The sequence below is a fragment of the Gymnoscopelus braueri genome, assembly GCF_963280865.1.
Source record: "Gymnoscopelus braueri genome assembly, chromosome: 13".
NCBI lineage: Eukaryota > Metazoa > Chordata > Actinopteri > Myctophiformes > Myctophidae > Gymnoscopelus > Gymnoscopelus braueri.
Genome location: NC_137615.1, coordinates 52,386,185 through 52,401,516, shown reverse-complemented (window position 1 = coordinate 52,401,516; position 15,332 = coordinate 52,386,185). Strand labels below are relative to the sequence as shown.

The 15,332-nt window shown below is 39.2% G+C and overlaps 1 protein-coding gene across 1 annotated transcript in view; it reads left to right on the top strand.

Annotated features, from left to right (window-relative positions):
- The first annotated feature begins 14,391 nt into the window (after positions 1 to 14,391).
- Positions 14,392 to 15,332, top strand: part of sgf29 (SAGA complex associated factor 29) — a 32,479-nt gene continuing 31,538 nt past the window's right edge. The window contains exon 1 of the mRNA XM_080446489.1: positions 14,392 to 14,443. The gene's annotated coding sequence lies outside the window, so the exon portion shown is untranslated. The remainder of the gene's footprint in view (positions 14,444 to 15,332) is intronic.

The window sequence follows — 15,332 nt, the reverse complement described above, 5'->3', positions numbered from 1 at the left end:
TAGCCGATCTACAAGCTCACAACGTGTCGCGATGCGACGCGTTGTGAGCTTGTAGATCGGCTATTTTCTAAATAATCTTTAAAATGTGGAATATTTGGAATATTTTTTTGAAACATTCTAACAACACAAATGCTCCCCTGTGGCTTTGTTATGAAAATATTAGAGAACCACTGGTTTAAATAATAATTAAAACATTTTGAAGCAAGCCCAAATAAGCAACTACACTTTAGAAACCAGCCCAAATAAACAACTACACTTTAGAAACCAGCCCAAATAAACAACTAAACTTTAGAAACAAGCCCAAATAAACAACTACACTTTAGAAACAAGCCCAAATAAACAACTACACTTTAGAAACAATCCCAAATAAACAACTACACTTTAGAAACCAGCTCAAATAAACAACTAAACTTTAGAAACAAGCCCAAATAAACAACTACACTTTAGAAACAAGCCCAAATAAACAACTACACTTTAGAAACAAGACCAAATAAACAACTACACTTTAGAAACAAGACCAAATAAACAACTACACTTCAGAAACAAGCCCCAAAAAACCGCAACCCTACTAATATTTACAAGCAACTTTACAGAAAAACAAGCCCAACAAGTCGCTTATAATAAGCAGACATGGCAACGCTGCTTCCTCTATGTTTGCTTGCAGCACAGTTGCATCAGATTGCAAACCCAACCCACCCTGTCTGTCTCATGTTATCACTGTTTTGTTGTTGCTTTTTTAGGTCAGCCTAGCCTGCACTGTTTGTTTGGACTGTGGAGTCATGTTTTTTTCTATCTTGTATTTGCTTAGGGTGTGTGTGTGTGTGTGTGTGTGTGTGTGTGTGTGTGTGTGTGTGTGTGTGTGTGTGTGTGTGTGTGTGTGTGTGTGTGTGTGTGTGTGTGTGTGTGTGTGTGCGTGTATGTGTGTGTGTGTGTGTGTGTGTGTGTGTGTGTGTGTTCTAGCTTTCAGCAGAGTCAATCAAAATAAACATTGCCGTGCACAATCTCTAGTTGTAGTTACTTGTAGTAGGGCCATATGATTGTAATGCTGGTGAATATTAACTATCAATCATTTGGCTGTGAACGTCCTGGAACCCTGTAGGGGTCCTTGAGGGGACCCCAGCTTTGCAGTATTCACAAAGTATTACAAATAATAATAAAAATAATACAATATGAAGACTCTACTACACATTGCCAATTCATCCATTTATAACTCTGACGAAATGGAACCAAATCGACCCGCAAGGTATCCATCAGTAGCCTACCCTGTTAGAGTTAACTACTTAAACCCCATATTATGGGTAACCGGAGTCCCTCAGGTCTCAATACTAATATATTTGCTGTTTTCTATTATTGTGGGGAAAGCTTTAGCTGAAAATAGCAGATCGACAAGCTCACAACGCGACACAACTATTTTCAGCTAAAGCTTTCCTATACAATAACAGAAAAGACACTAGTGTAGAGCCCTGAGGGAGTCCGGTGCATGTGCATGGTTAAATGACAGAAGCAGGCATATAAAGAGGTGGAAAGTAACAAAGTACATTTACTCAACTTAAGTAGGCTACAGTGCTTGAGTAGATGTACTGTTTGAACAGTTTTTATGGTGGCAAGTTTATCTCTCATGTTTCAGCAGTTTTCTGGTGGTAGGTATATGTGTCCTGTCGTTCACAATGGTGGAAAGTAACATCTATTCAAGTATTGTAGCATACTGTAGGCTACAGTTTTGAGGTACTTGGGCCATTTTTCGAGATTACAGATTTAGATTATTATTACAAAAAATACATGACCAATTAAGGCCTATTTGTTTTTACTTATCCGCTGTTTGAAAATAGCAGATCTGCAAGCTCACAACAAATCACGATATGCATCGTGAGCTGCTGTTTTTGATACATTTTGACACATTTTAAAGACTTTTGGAACGATTTGTTTAAATGGACCATTCTGCATACTTTGTATGTTTGGTAATTTAAGTACTGTAAAGAAGTAAGTACTTGAGGTATGCTTTCCACCACTGCTGCACCATGCATGCATCAAATGATCATGGTAAATGGTGCATTTATATAGCGCTGTTATCCAAATCGCTTTACATAGATTATGCATTACATTCACCCACACATTCATACACCGATGGCAGAGGAAGCAATTAGGGGTTTAGCGTCTTGCTCAAGGACACTTCGACACTAACTCTGGGGGAGTCTATCGAACTGGGAACCTCACGGTTGACATCCGGCCGCTCTACCGGACACTCTACCCCTTAGCCACTGCCATCATTATGATGTATTCATGTTCCTCCATTCCAAATCTGATGGTCCAATGTTTTGCTCTCTCTGTGCAGCACTTTGGCCAATCTCTGGTTGTATGTAAATGTGCTCTATAAATATTTGATTTGAAATATGAATAACTCAGACAATTTGACAGGCCACACTGATGTGTCACCTGGATTTGTAATATTTTATAAAACAAAATGAAACTATAACTCAGTCTGATCACTCTGCAACAATATAAATCAAAATAAAATATGTAAATAAATAAAATGTTTATCTTGACATCACATCACAAATTTACAGGTGTAATATTTATTTTTCAATTTATAATGCATTTCTAAATTACATATTTGGAAACGGAGTTCCCCCCTTCACTTATAAAGATGTGCAGTCTGCTATTCTGCTAGGGAAAGTGAATTTGGATGTATATATCCCAGGGATAACTAGTTTACCACATCATACTTGGGTGTAACATTCTCCTTCATTCTTACATAAAACAAAGCGTACTTGTTTTAACAGCACAGAAAATCAAAGTAATATGTTTCAACCTTTACCATTTTATCAAAATACATGCCTCTGCAAATATATATATATATATATATATATATATATATATATATATATATATATATATATATATGTATATACTGTATGTATATGCATTAATATGTTAATATGTATCACTCTCATAGAGTTCTAATTGGTATGACCTCGTGGTCTCTGTATGCAGTCCAGCACGTTGAAGCACGCGTGTTCAAGGTCTTTGATCCACGTGTCTGTCAAACCGATAAGGTCGAGCCAGCGCTGATTTCAGCTTATCAACACCTGCAGTGTTCTACTTACCTTTCTCACGTTCACATTGACCCTTTGGACTTGACCTACTTTGATATCCCCCTATCCTAAATAACCTCTGTCTACGCAGTGTTAATTTCGCTTTGAAACACGTCTGGGGTCATTTTAGCGTCTACTCTGGCTTTTGTGTTACACCCCAGACAGGTTATAAGTTGCTTGATTAGATATTCAGATACTTGATATTCATTCAATCAGACACGCTGCAGGCTATATGAACCCATTGATCTACAAACTCCATTTCAACCACATGTGCAAGTGCAATTCACTGAAAACACACGTCCCTGGTGACTGATATTGTCCTTCTAATGTGTGAGGGGCCGTGTTTTTTCAATTACCATAAATCCTCTAATAGTGACCTATTCAATTAAAAACCGGCTCTCTATTAATGCCCGGGGGTGTTGTTGAAACAAACAATTAAAAGCCTCTCTTCTAATACATATATTATATATATACATATTTTATAAAAATAGAAATATAGGCCTCTCTCTTATATATGCCTCCTTTCAATAAAAACCTGGTACCCACTACAGTTGAAACAAATAAAAGCCCGGGTCACTATTAGAGGATTTACGGTATACGTTTTTTCTTATTCTTTTTTTTAATATAAATGTTTTGTCCATTTTCAAACAAAGTATAAAAAGAAGAAAAAAAGTAATTGAATAAAGACAGAGTAGATGTTAAAGTGATCCCAGAAGGGTGCATGTACAATCAAGCTTGTACATCTGCTATTTTTGAATAGCCAACGCAAAAATCTTGAAAGTGAAAGTGTCAACTCGGACTGTGAGGATTCTGGGTGTGACCCTGGACGACCAACTGTCGTTCTCTGCAAACATCGCATCAGTGACACGGTCCTGCAGATTCCTCCTCTACAACATCAGGAGGATTCGCCCCTTCCTCACGGAGAAGGCAGCGCAGGTGCTCATCCAGGCTCTTGTCATCTCCCACCTGGACTACTGCAACTCCCTCCTTGCTGGTGCCCCGGTGTCTGCCATCAGACCTCTGGAGCTTGTTCAGAAAGCTGCGGCTCGTCTGGTGTTCAACCGCCCCAAGGCTTGCATCCAGTTTAAAACCCTGGTGCTAGCCTATAGGGCAGTGAAAGGAACAGCTCCTTCTTACCTCTGGGCTATGGTCGATGCTTACACCCCTGCCCGACCACTTCGGTCTGCCGCCTCGGGGCAACTGGTTGCCTCGTCGCTCAGTGGTCCTTCTGGCCGATCTACACGGTCACAGCTTTTTTCTGTTCTGGTCCCACAGTGGTGGAATGAACTCCCCACTGATGTCAGGACAGCAGAGTCACTGCCCATCTTTCGCCGCAGGCTGAAAACCCACCTGGAAAAATACCCTTCCTTGTTGAGACTGAAATGGTGCAAGTATACCAGAATGATATATATCAGTGCTTTGGACAGTTTATAAAACTGGTTTCCTGTCCCATGAATGTGGATTGACCTTCCCATTAATCAAATAGTCAAATTTAGCCGTTCTTTTTTGTTCAGTCATATAATGCTATTTCGCTTAGCCTTGGGTGTAGCCATGTCTTGTGAGGTGGATTAACACTTAAACCCTATACTTAGTTGACCCGAGTACCACAGGGGTCTGCACTATATATCTACAAGCTTGTAGATCATCTATTTTTGCTATTTTGCAGTGGTGGGAAAAGTACAATTTATTTTACTTAAGTAAAAGTATCAATACTGCAATATAGAAATACTCTGTTACAAGTAAAAAGTAAAAGGACTCATATGCAGAATGTCCCATTTCAAAGGTTTTCTAGAGTATACAAATTTTAAAAAATCATTTGAAAATAGCAGATCTACAAGCTCACAACGTGTTGCGATGAGACGCGTTGTGAGCTTGTAGATCGGCTATTTTCAAATACCAAAGTTTTAAGGGCTGAAGTTGTGTGTATGTTTTGTAAGCTAAATGTACAAACTAGTAACTAAAGTCGTCAAATAATAGTAATGGAGTAAAAGTATAATATTTGTCTCTGAGATGTAGTGGAGTAGAATTAAAAGTATTGGAAATTAGAAATACTCAAGTAAAGTACAAATACCTAAACTTAAGTACAGTACTTGAGTACATGTACAGTACTTAGTTACTTTCCACCACTGCTATTTTAGACACATTTTGAAAGTACAAGTGAAAGTGGTTAAGTCTGTCTGTAGGTTTTATAAATAGTGAACCAATAAAAAATATGAACAAGAGCTTTGAGTAAATAAGAACTACAGGATCCTTTGGAACACAGGTTCTTTTACCTGAAAAGTAACAGTTTTTGAACATACAAGGTTGCCACACGACAGTGACAATTATATATATATATATATATATATATATATATATATATATATATATATATATATATATATATATATATATATATATATATATATCAACGTTTAGAGGGGGTAAGATAGATGTTGTTTTGTTTTCATTGAGTGTGGTGTGGTGGTGTGTGCAGTGTGTTTTTAGCAAAGGACATTTGGAAACACACAATGTTTAATTAAAGTTGTTTGAATATAATTTCAGCACACAAATTACATGGTAGTCATAACGCGAGACAGACCAAACATATTCAAAAGTTACCCAATCGTAGAAACCGCAATGGCAACTGAAGTCCCCCCCTCACGAGATCAATAAAGGTCTGTCTGTCTGTCTGTCTGTCTGTCTGTCTGTCTGTCTGTCTGTCTGTCTGTCTGTCTGTCTGTCTGTCTGTCTGTCTGCCTGCATGCCTGTCTATATCTATCTATCTATCTATCTATCTATCTATCTATCTATCTATCTTACATATCTATCTATCTATCTATCTATCTATCTATCTATCTATCTATCTTACTGTATCTATCTATCTAACTATCTATCTATATATCTATCTATCTATCTATCTATCTATCTATCTATCTATCTATCTATCTATCTATCTATCTATCTATCTATCTATCTATCTTACTCTATCTATCTATCTATCTATCTATCTATCTATCTATCTTACTGTATCTATCTATGTTATCTATCCACAAACCAGCCATTGTGGATATTTTGGTAATGATACTTTACTTTGTTGTATTGCTGTAGCACAAAACAAATGCATTTTGGTTGGAATATATTACTTTTCACTTGTCGTTTTGTGAGTCATATGATTTCTTAACACAGAAGTGCAGTAAGAGGCACCAGTAACAGCGTACAGTAAACATAAAAACACTGACAACCGCATGCGAAGTTCTGCATTTAAACACACCCCAACACAGTGAAATCCTCAGTCTTCATTTGTAAGCACCTCGAAGAGTGTACACATGTAACCAAATGGACCGTGAGGGTCCATTTGGTTACATGTTTACACTCTCAGAGTTAAATGAACACTAAGGTTTTTTTTACTGTGGTCACTGCTCCAGTCATCATAGCGTCACACTTTAATTACAGGCCTTCCCTCCAGCCTCAAGGATGAGGATGTTACCATAACATTTATATGCTGTGACTCCTCCACAATGTGTCATGTTGCACCGGAAAGTTGGAATTTGAAATCGTTTGAAAATGTACACTCAAATCCTCTCTTATGGGGTACTGGCACTAAATATTTTCAGGTCTGCGGCCAAAAACTAATCCATATGTAGAGAACCGCTAAAGAACCATATAGGAGCTGAACAGTGGTGCTCTATAACACCTAAACTATCCTAAAGAACTGCTGAGCAACCTTTATTGGGGAGGGGGGGTATGTTAACCGAGCTACACTTCCTAACCGTCTGTCCATTGTACCAAGACATCAGAGACACATACTTCCCACAGATTACAACCACACACGGAGATTTTGAAAACATGACCAATGACAAAAAACTCCCATATCTGCTGGGCGAAGTACAACAATGTGCAAACACAGCAGCAAGATTCGTGAGTTGCTGTGATAGGAGAAGGATATCAAACGGAACACAACCACCCTAAAGACTAATCATTGTGTATATTCCGGCACTATACCTGCACCCAGTGATCTTGGTACATAGAAATTGATCTATTGAAGATTCTGACTTTCAAATGTACATATTTTTTGTTTTGATTGTATTGCTGTATTGTTGTATTGTGCTTTCTGCTTTGGCAATGTAAACGTATGTTTTCTCATGCCAATAAAGCCCTTTGAATTGAATTGAATTGTAATAGGCTCTATGCACAGCAGCCATATTGGAAAGACAACTGGGCCTCTTCCTTATACTTCCTTCACAGGTGTTACCAATGATTCTAATGAAGACTCTGTTCCATTTAGTGTAGCACAGTGGTTCTCAAACCTTTTTTATTTCAATGACCCCCGTAACTCTGAGAGTGTACAAATGGAACCCGTAAGGGGCCATTTGGAACCCCCTCAAGGAACCATGAGGGTCCCTGGACCAGACTTTGTGACCCACTGGTGTAGCAGAGTTTTTCCAGGGAGCCAAGAATGCACAATATCAGCACCATGACGTTTGACCAGAATGGAACAGAGCCGTAATTAGTATAACTAGACCATACCCGGTGAGGTGCGCAGGCAAAAGTAGTTGCAAACGTGGGGTTATTGCACGTCCTGTTGCACGTCCCGTCCCGTAGGCCCCCCCCCTCCTCTCGCGTGTCCCGTTGTGGCCCCCCCACCGGAGCCGTCCCCCGTCGCCAACACACACACACGCGCAACCCGTCGCGAGCACACACACACACACACACGCACACGCACACGCACACACACACACCCTCATGCGGCCAGAGCTGTTCCCCGTCGCGAACACGCATACGCGGCCGTCGCGCGAACACAACGCTAAACGGTGCCTTCCCCACACGTTAATGTGTGGGGAATTTACACACACACACACACACATACACACACACACACACACACACACACACATACACGCGCGTAACTTTGGGGAAGCACGTTCTGTGACACACACACACACGGGCAACAGTGTGTCGCGGCTGGATTGGATGCGACGCATGCGCAGTTTGATCGGGCACAGACCAAGACACGACCCAAGACAGACAGACAGACAGACAGAGGTTAGTCAAATTATAGGAGGATTGGTAACACCTGTGAAGGAAGTAAGGAAAAGGCCCAATGTCTTTCCTATAGACCTTGTTTACCAACATTGAGACTGGACACACATGTGATTGCTTCATGCAATCAATTCCCAACATATTGTTTCGGGGTGTGCTGGTTTCAGTACATTCAACCTCCTCTTGTGTGTTGGCTAGTGAGGCGCGTCCTAGCGAGACATGACAGAATGGGTTTCATTTGGTGCCGGTCTGCACGCGCATACTGGTTCTTATCAGTGTTAAGCGGTCTATATGGCTGCTGTGCATAGAGCCTATTCTGAAAGGTAACTAGTAGTAACCAAAGCTACCAAATAATTCTAGTGGTGTGAGAAGTGCAATAATTGTATAGGTATGAAACTAAATGGAAATACTCAAGTAAAGAAAATATGCACAAAGTACTAGCATCCCTACCCTGGGCCGACGTTCTGCCAAAATAGCAGATCTACCAGCTAGTAATTTAGCTATTCATAGCTTGTAGTGAAGAGATTTGGTGGAGGCCAAAACAAATTAGCCAACTAATTATAGGGTTTACTCAATACTTGAGTAAATGTACTTAGTTACTTTCTACTATTGTAAGTAGGATTTAGTCAGTTTCAGTGAAAACCCCCAGGGTAGTGTTGTGATGGGTCACACCCTGTAGAATCTATAGTATAGATACTCTGACAACATAGCAACTAGCTGAACAACAAGAAACGGCAAAACATTCTCAGCTCTTTGTGAGTGGCTGAACATGAGTGGAGCGCATGACATTTAAAACCACCTGCCATTCAATACAATGAAGAAGTACTGTTGCAAGTAAAAGGCCTGTATTCAAAATCCTACATGAGTAAAATCAAAAAGCATTGGCATGGAAATATACTTTGATTATACCATTGGAAAAGTACAAAAAAGGAAATTAAGCGGTTAATGTATGTTTTGTAATAATACTCCAAATCTACAAAGTAACTTGTAACTCTACTACATATAATTGTTGCAGAGTAAAAAGCACGATATATGCCTCTGAGATGTAGTGGAGAAGTAAACTCCATAATAAAACATGGAAATACTCAAGTAAAGTAAAAGCACTTCAGAATTGTGGTGAAGTTCGGCACTTGAGTTAATGTTGTTACTTTCCACCACTTTGTCATGTTAGGTGGTCTTCAAAGGCGGCGGGTGCATGGGCAGACTGTGTACGTTAGTGTTTAACTCATTAAGACCCGGAACGCATCTGTGTGTCATTTTTAGGTTTCTTTGGATATTCAAAAATAGCAGATCTACAAGCTCATAGCTCGTAGATCTACAAGCTCATAGCTCGTAGCGCGGCACTCCGTGCCGCGCTACGAGCTTGTAGATCTTCTATTTTTGAAACTTCTTGCAAATTCTTGCAAATCTTTTAATATATATTTAAATAATTGTAAATCCAATCGTATTGCTTCTGGGGATTCTACAAGTGTCTGCTAATTCCTAATAAAGTTAGGACCTCCCAAAATGATATGTATTTGGCTGCAGACCCCCCATCTCAAAATATGTTGTTCCAGGGACCCCCAGAAGCGAAGATTTGAGTTAAAGATTTATATATTCAAAGATTTGCACACATTTTTACGATTATTTTAAAAAATAGCAGATCTACTCGAGCTTGTAGATCTGCAATTTGTTATATTTATATTTTTTGTCCTTGACATGAAAGTTTGAGAACCACTGGTGGTGTAGACAGTTTAGTCCAGTCCAGTAACTAGAGTGTATAAGTGGTTAAATGTGGGAGCTAATTCCTCCAAAAGTGACTTCCCGTTGAAGTGTGGAATTATACTCCTGCTTGCCAAGCTTTCCTGGAGGCGTACAGTTGAGAAGAGAGAGCGAGAGAGAGAGCAAGAGAGAGAGAGAGAGAGAGAGAGAGAGAGAGAGAGAGAGAGAGAGACAGACAGAGACAGAGACAGACAGAGAGTCCGTACTACCAAAACAACTCTGAGAGTGATAGAAAACAACGGAACAAAATCATTCTCGCAAAGTTAAAACGAACGCTGAGGATGTTATGCAGTGCAGTTTAGAAACAAAACCAGAACACTGATCTGATCCATAACACCTGTTGTAGGCTATATGTAGTGGTGATTATTATTATATTTGTATTTTTTTCATTCTGGTTGTTTCTTCCTATGACAATACGGTAACCGTGGTATTATTTTCTTTTCTTTCTGGGGTTGTTGTCTGTCTGCCTCTTTCTCTCTCTTTCTCTCTCTCTCTCTTTCTCTCTCTCTCTAGCAGTCACATGTGAAGACGTTCAGTCAATATTTGCTGAAATGTGAGGCTGCTGCCTGCATATAAACTCCTCTGTGTCCTCGTTTAGGCCTTTACCCCCCCCCCCCCCCACACACACACCCACACACACACACACACACACACACACACACACACACACACAGGCCTGGTTTAGATTAGAACACACAGATAAACGTATCAGAGTCACTCCTTTTGTTGCATATTAACTTTCACACAGGGCTGTAAACACTCAAACACAACCCAACCACACACCCTCCCGCATGCCCACGCACGCACGCACGCACGCACGCACGCACGCACGCACACACACACACACACACACACACACACACACACACACACACACACACACACACACACACACACACACACACACACACACACACACACACACACACGTTCAAGTGTTTTATCTTCTTTTGAGCAATTTCTCATGTACTTAAGTACAATTTTGAGGTATTTTACTTTCTTCAGCATTTACAATTTTCAATGCTTTTACTTCTACCCCACTACAGGAAAATATTTTACTTTTACTACAATTATATGAAAACTTATATGAAAAAAAAGTTACTAGTTAGTTACTTTGTAGATTTGTATTATTAGTACAACAACACACTAACCACTTCAGCCCTATATATTTCAGCCATTTGAAAATAGCAGATCTACAAGCTTACTATGCGTCGCGATGCGACGCAATGTGAGCTTGTAGATCTGCTATTTTCAAAAGATTTTTTGAATACATTTTGAACTTGTGAAATGGGACATTCTGCACAATGAGTACTTGTACTTTCACTCTTGGTACTTTAAGTATATTTTGATGCTGATACTTTTGTACTTTCGCTCAAGTACGTTTTGAATACGGGACTTCTACTTGTAACAGAGTATATCTACATTGCATTATTGATACTTTTACTTAAGTAAAACATGTGAGTACTTCTTCCATCACTGACTGCTGAACAGGGCCTGATCCCCGCCTGTCACCAGGCTGGCCTGTCAGCATGGCACACTTTACATTTCCCATCCCTTCATGTGGATATCGTTGTTGTCGGGCAGAAACCTCTGCATATTCTATCTCCTATATTCAAAATGTTTGTATTTTTTCATAAATTAACGCCCTACTTGATCATACTACAGCGTCACACAAAAGCATCAAAAGTAGCAGATCTATCTCTAGCGATCTGCTACTTTTGCTATTTTTTTATTTGAATCCTGTAAAAGTAACTGTTTTGGACATAATGAGGTTTCCACCCGACAGAGACGATATGTTCCTCTGTGCGGACTTTACTTTCTCTGTGGACCTGCCTGCCATGTAGAATGTTTCTGCCCTGTGTGTTTGTTTTTTTTGCACTTCATGTCTAATCACGTGCATATACAGTATCTGCCGCTATGTGGACCTAGTACCTACCAACGTGTTACCACTTTTCAGTGGTGGAAAAAGTACTCAAATGTTTTACTCAAGTAAAAGTATCAATACTGCAATGTAGAAGTACTCTGTTACAAGTAATTCAAAATGTACTTGAGTAAAAGTGCAAAAGTATTGGTATCAAAATGTACTTAAAGTACCAAAAGTAAAAGTACTAACATGTTTGAAAATAGCAGATCTACAAGCTCACAACGCGTCGCATCACGACACGTTGTGAGCTTGTAGATCGGCTATTTTCAAATAGCCTAGGTATAAAATAGGGCTAAAGTGGTTAATGTATGTTTTATAATGTAATAATTTATATCTGCAAAGTAACTAGTAACTAAAGTTTTCAAATAATTGTAGCGGAGTAAAAGTACAATATTTGCCTCTGAGATGTAGTGGAGTAGAAGTAAAAAGTATAGACAACTGGAAATACTCCAATAAGGTAAAAGTACCTCAAAACTGTACTTAAGTACAGTACTTGAGTAAATGTACTTAGTTACTTTACACCACTGCCACTTTTGCACCATATGCTTAACCTCATGTACATAATACTGTATCTGCTGGTCTTATGCGTGTATAGGGGTCTGCAACATTTTTGACATGAAGTGCCATGTTTTTATTGTCTTAATAGTCAGCGTGCCATTTCAACATCTGAGTATTTCAAATACTTCAAAAAGTTCGACCTTCAAAATTAGACCCAGAGCAATAACCCTACCTATCTCCAGACTCCCTCTCCAGCCAGAGTTCAGAGTTTGAATTAAGGTAGAATGCAGGATGTAATTTGGATACATATGTGAGGGGACTTAATTTATTAAAACTATTTATTTCTTATTAATATTCTATAAGAAAAATCCTCTCTCTCACACTTGCGCCAGTGTGTTAGTGATCCCCCCCCCCCCCTTTAAATTATTTTTAATTCTCCCTGTCTGGAAGACAACAAACAAATTGAGCTTACGCCAAAACAAATTTCACCCACTTGTTTACACCTGTAAACCAGTGATATTAACATTGGAGTTGCAAAACAAATGGAACCAAATGGACCCTTATGGGTATTTTTGGTTCCATTTATACTGTACTCTGGCATTGATCATAATCTTCTCTCGCATTGATCATTATCCTCTGAGAGAAAGGTGAAGTCAGGCGAGTGAAGCTCAGCGGCAGGATTTAACCCACAGTCCACGAGCATCAGTACCCTAATGGCTGAAAGTAATTCAAGCACAACAGCAAATTGGAACCAAGTCACTTGCAAACTGCTTTGGAGAAGAACATTCAAGGCCTATCCAACGAAACACCAATAAAGGAGGGTGCCCACCTGAAGACCCCAGTGAAGTGTTTACCCCTATGTACCCCACTCAATACCAAGTGCTCATTATCTAATGGATTGTACTATCTAGTCCTATAGGCTCAACTTAAAATAATATATATATTTTTTAATTTGCCAAAACCTGGCAATTGAAATTATATGTGTAAAACAATTCAATGCAATTCTATTCAAATGAGCTTTATAGGCATGAGAAGCTGAAGCATACATTTTTACAATGCCAAAGCAGTGTCAAAAAAATAAAAAAAATAAATGTACATAGGCCTACAGTAATGTGAAAATATTTTTGATAGATTGATTGATTGAATACTTTATTTAGAAGTTTGCAGGACAAAAGCACATGAAAGTACAGTGCTTTTAATGCAATCTTCTAAATAAAGTATTCAATCAATCAAAAAAAATCAAATACAGGGTCAACTAGGATTGAAAAGCCCATGAAAGCCTATAATGGCTTGTTTCAAATGGGGTCAACATGTACTCAATTCATAGTGATATTAAATGACAGACAGATATACACTACTATACTACTTGGACATACTAGCTTATAAAAACATAATAATAACTCATTAAATAAAATCGTGTTACATTTCGCAACTCCAGTGTGCACTGTCTGTCCCTCCTGTCGATCCATAGGCTACTTACCAAACCACGCCCCAGTAGTTTTCATTGGCTATCCGCCTGATTTACGCTCGGTCGTCCGACGGTGTCGCGTGGATGAAATAGCGGATGTACAAGCTCACAACGCATCACGGAAGCGACAAGTTGTGAGCTTGTAGATCTGCTATTCCAGCCGCACCGGCGCCAGGCCCTCTTGCCTGGACGGAAGTGACGTGATGGCTTGCAGCCAGCAGCCAGTGTTGCCATGTCGGCTTATTATAAGCGACTATGGGCTTGTTTATATTGGTAGTTGCGGGTTACGTTTTTTTGGGCTTGTTTCTAAAGTGAAGTTGCTTATTTAGGCTTGTTTCAAATAAACAAATAATATATTTAAACCAGTGGTTCTCAAATATTTTCATACATGTTTTGTGCCAGGGAGCATTTGTGTTGTAACTTGTTAGAATGTTTCAAATTATATTAAATATTCCACATTTTATTTCAAGATTTTTTGAAAATAGCCAACGCAATAGATTTAAACTAAAGTGCTCGTGTGGCCTAGTTACTTCTTTTGGGCTTATTTCCCTAGACCTGGTTGCTTATTTCTCTCACACAATCTGGCAACACTGACAGCAGTGTGTTTACATTTCATTCGTGCGGAAGCTAAGCTAAGCTAGCGCGTTTCGTTACAATTAAATCATATTTAAAAAACAGGTAAGAATTATTACTCACACACTTTTAGGGTTCTAATGTTCATTAAATGTATTTACATTTACATGTAATACAAAAATACATGCTGTATTTTATAACGCATAATAACATCATACTGGTCCACTTAGCTTAGCTACCTAGCTTATGGCTACTTCGTCGCACCGAAATAGCCGCGGATCTACAAGCCCACGACGCGTTCCCCTGGCGTCCCGCTGTGGGCTTGCAGATCGGCTATTTCAGCGCGTGACACCCTCAGTACGACGAGGCATACATTCGGGGTTATACTAGACCGGGGTCATTGCACATCCGGTTCTAGAGCGGATACGGAAATGGCTACTTTTTTAAGCATTTTTCTGTGCGTTGGACAAATGACCGGATATGGTTTTGTGAGTAGGCGGGCTTTAGACCGGATGGCACTGGTTACAAATTGAATGGAGATCAGGCTGGAAGCCTGGAAATGCTTTTTTGATTGATTGAATATTTTATTAGGCAAAAAAATGTTTGTAAAAACAGCACAGTTACATTTAAAATACTTTGTCTAAAAGATCCGTTCAAAAAAGTCCTTGCGGTCTTGTTTCCATTGAGGTCCTTGGTATTTATGCGAGGTTTATTTTATACTCACTGTTTTGGCAGACATAGTAATAATCTAGTCATCAAAAATAACTGAAGTTAATTATTCCCATGTACGTCAGAGTTCTTAAGTTAAAGGTGGTGTAAGTTATATTTTTGTTGAAATAAGTAGTCTAGAAATATTATTTTGTTCCACAGGTTGACAAACTAGACATAGCTATACTCAGTGGTGGAAAAAGTACTCACATTCTGTACTTAAGTAAAAGTATCTATAAAGAAAACATCATACGGTGTTTCGGGTCTCGCAACAACATACACCCTT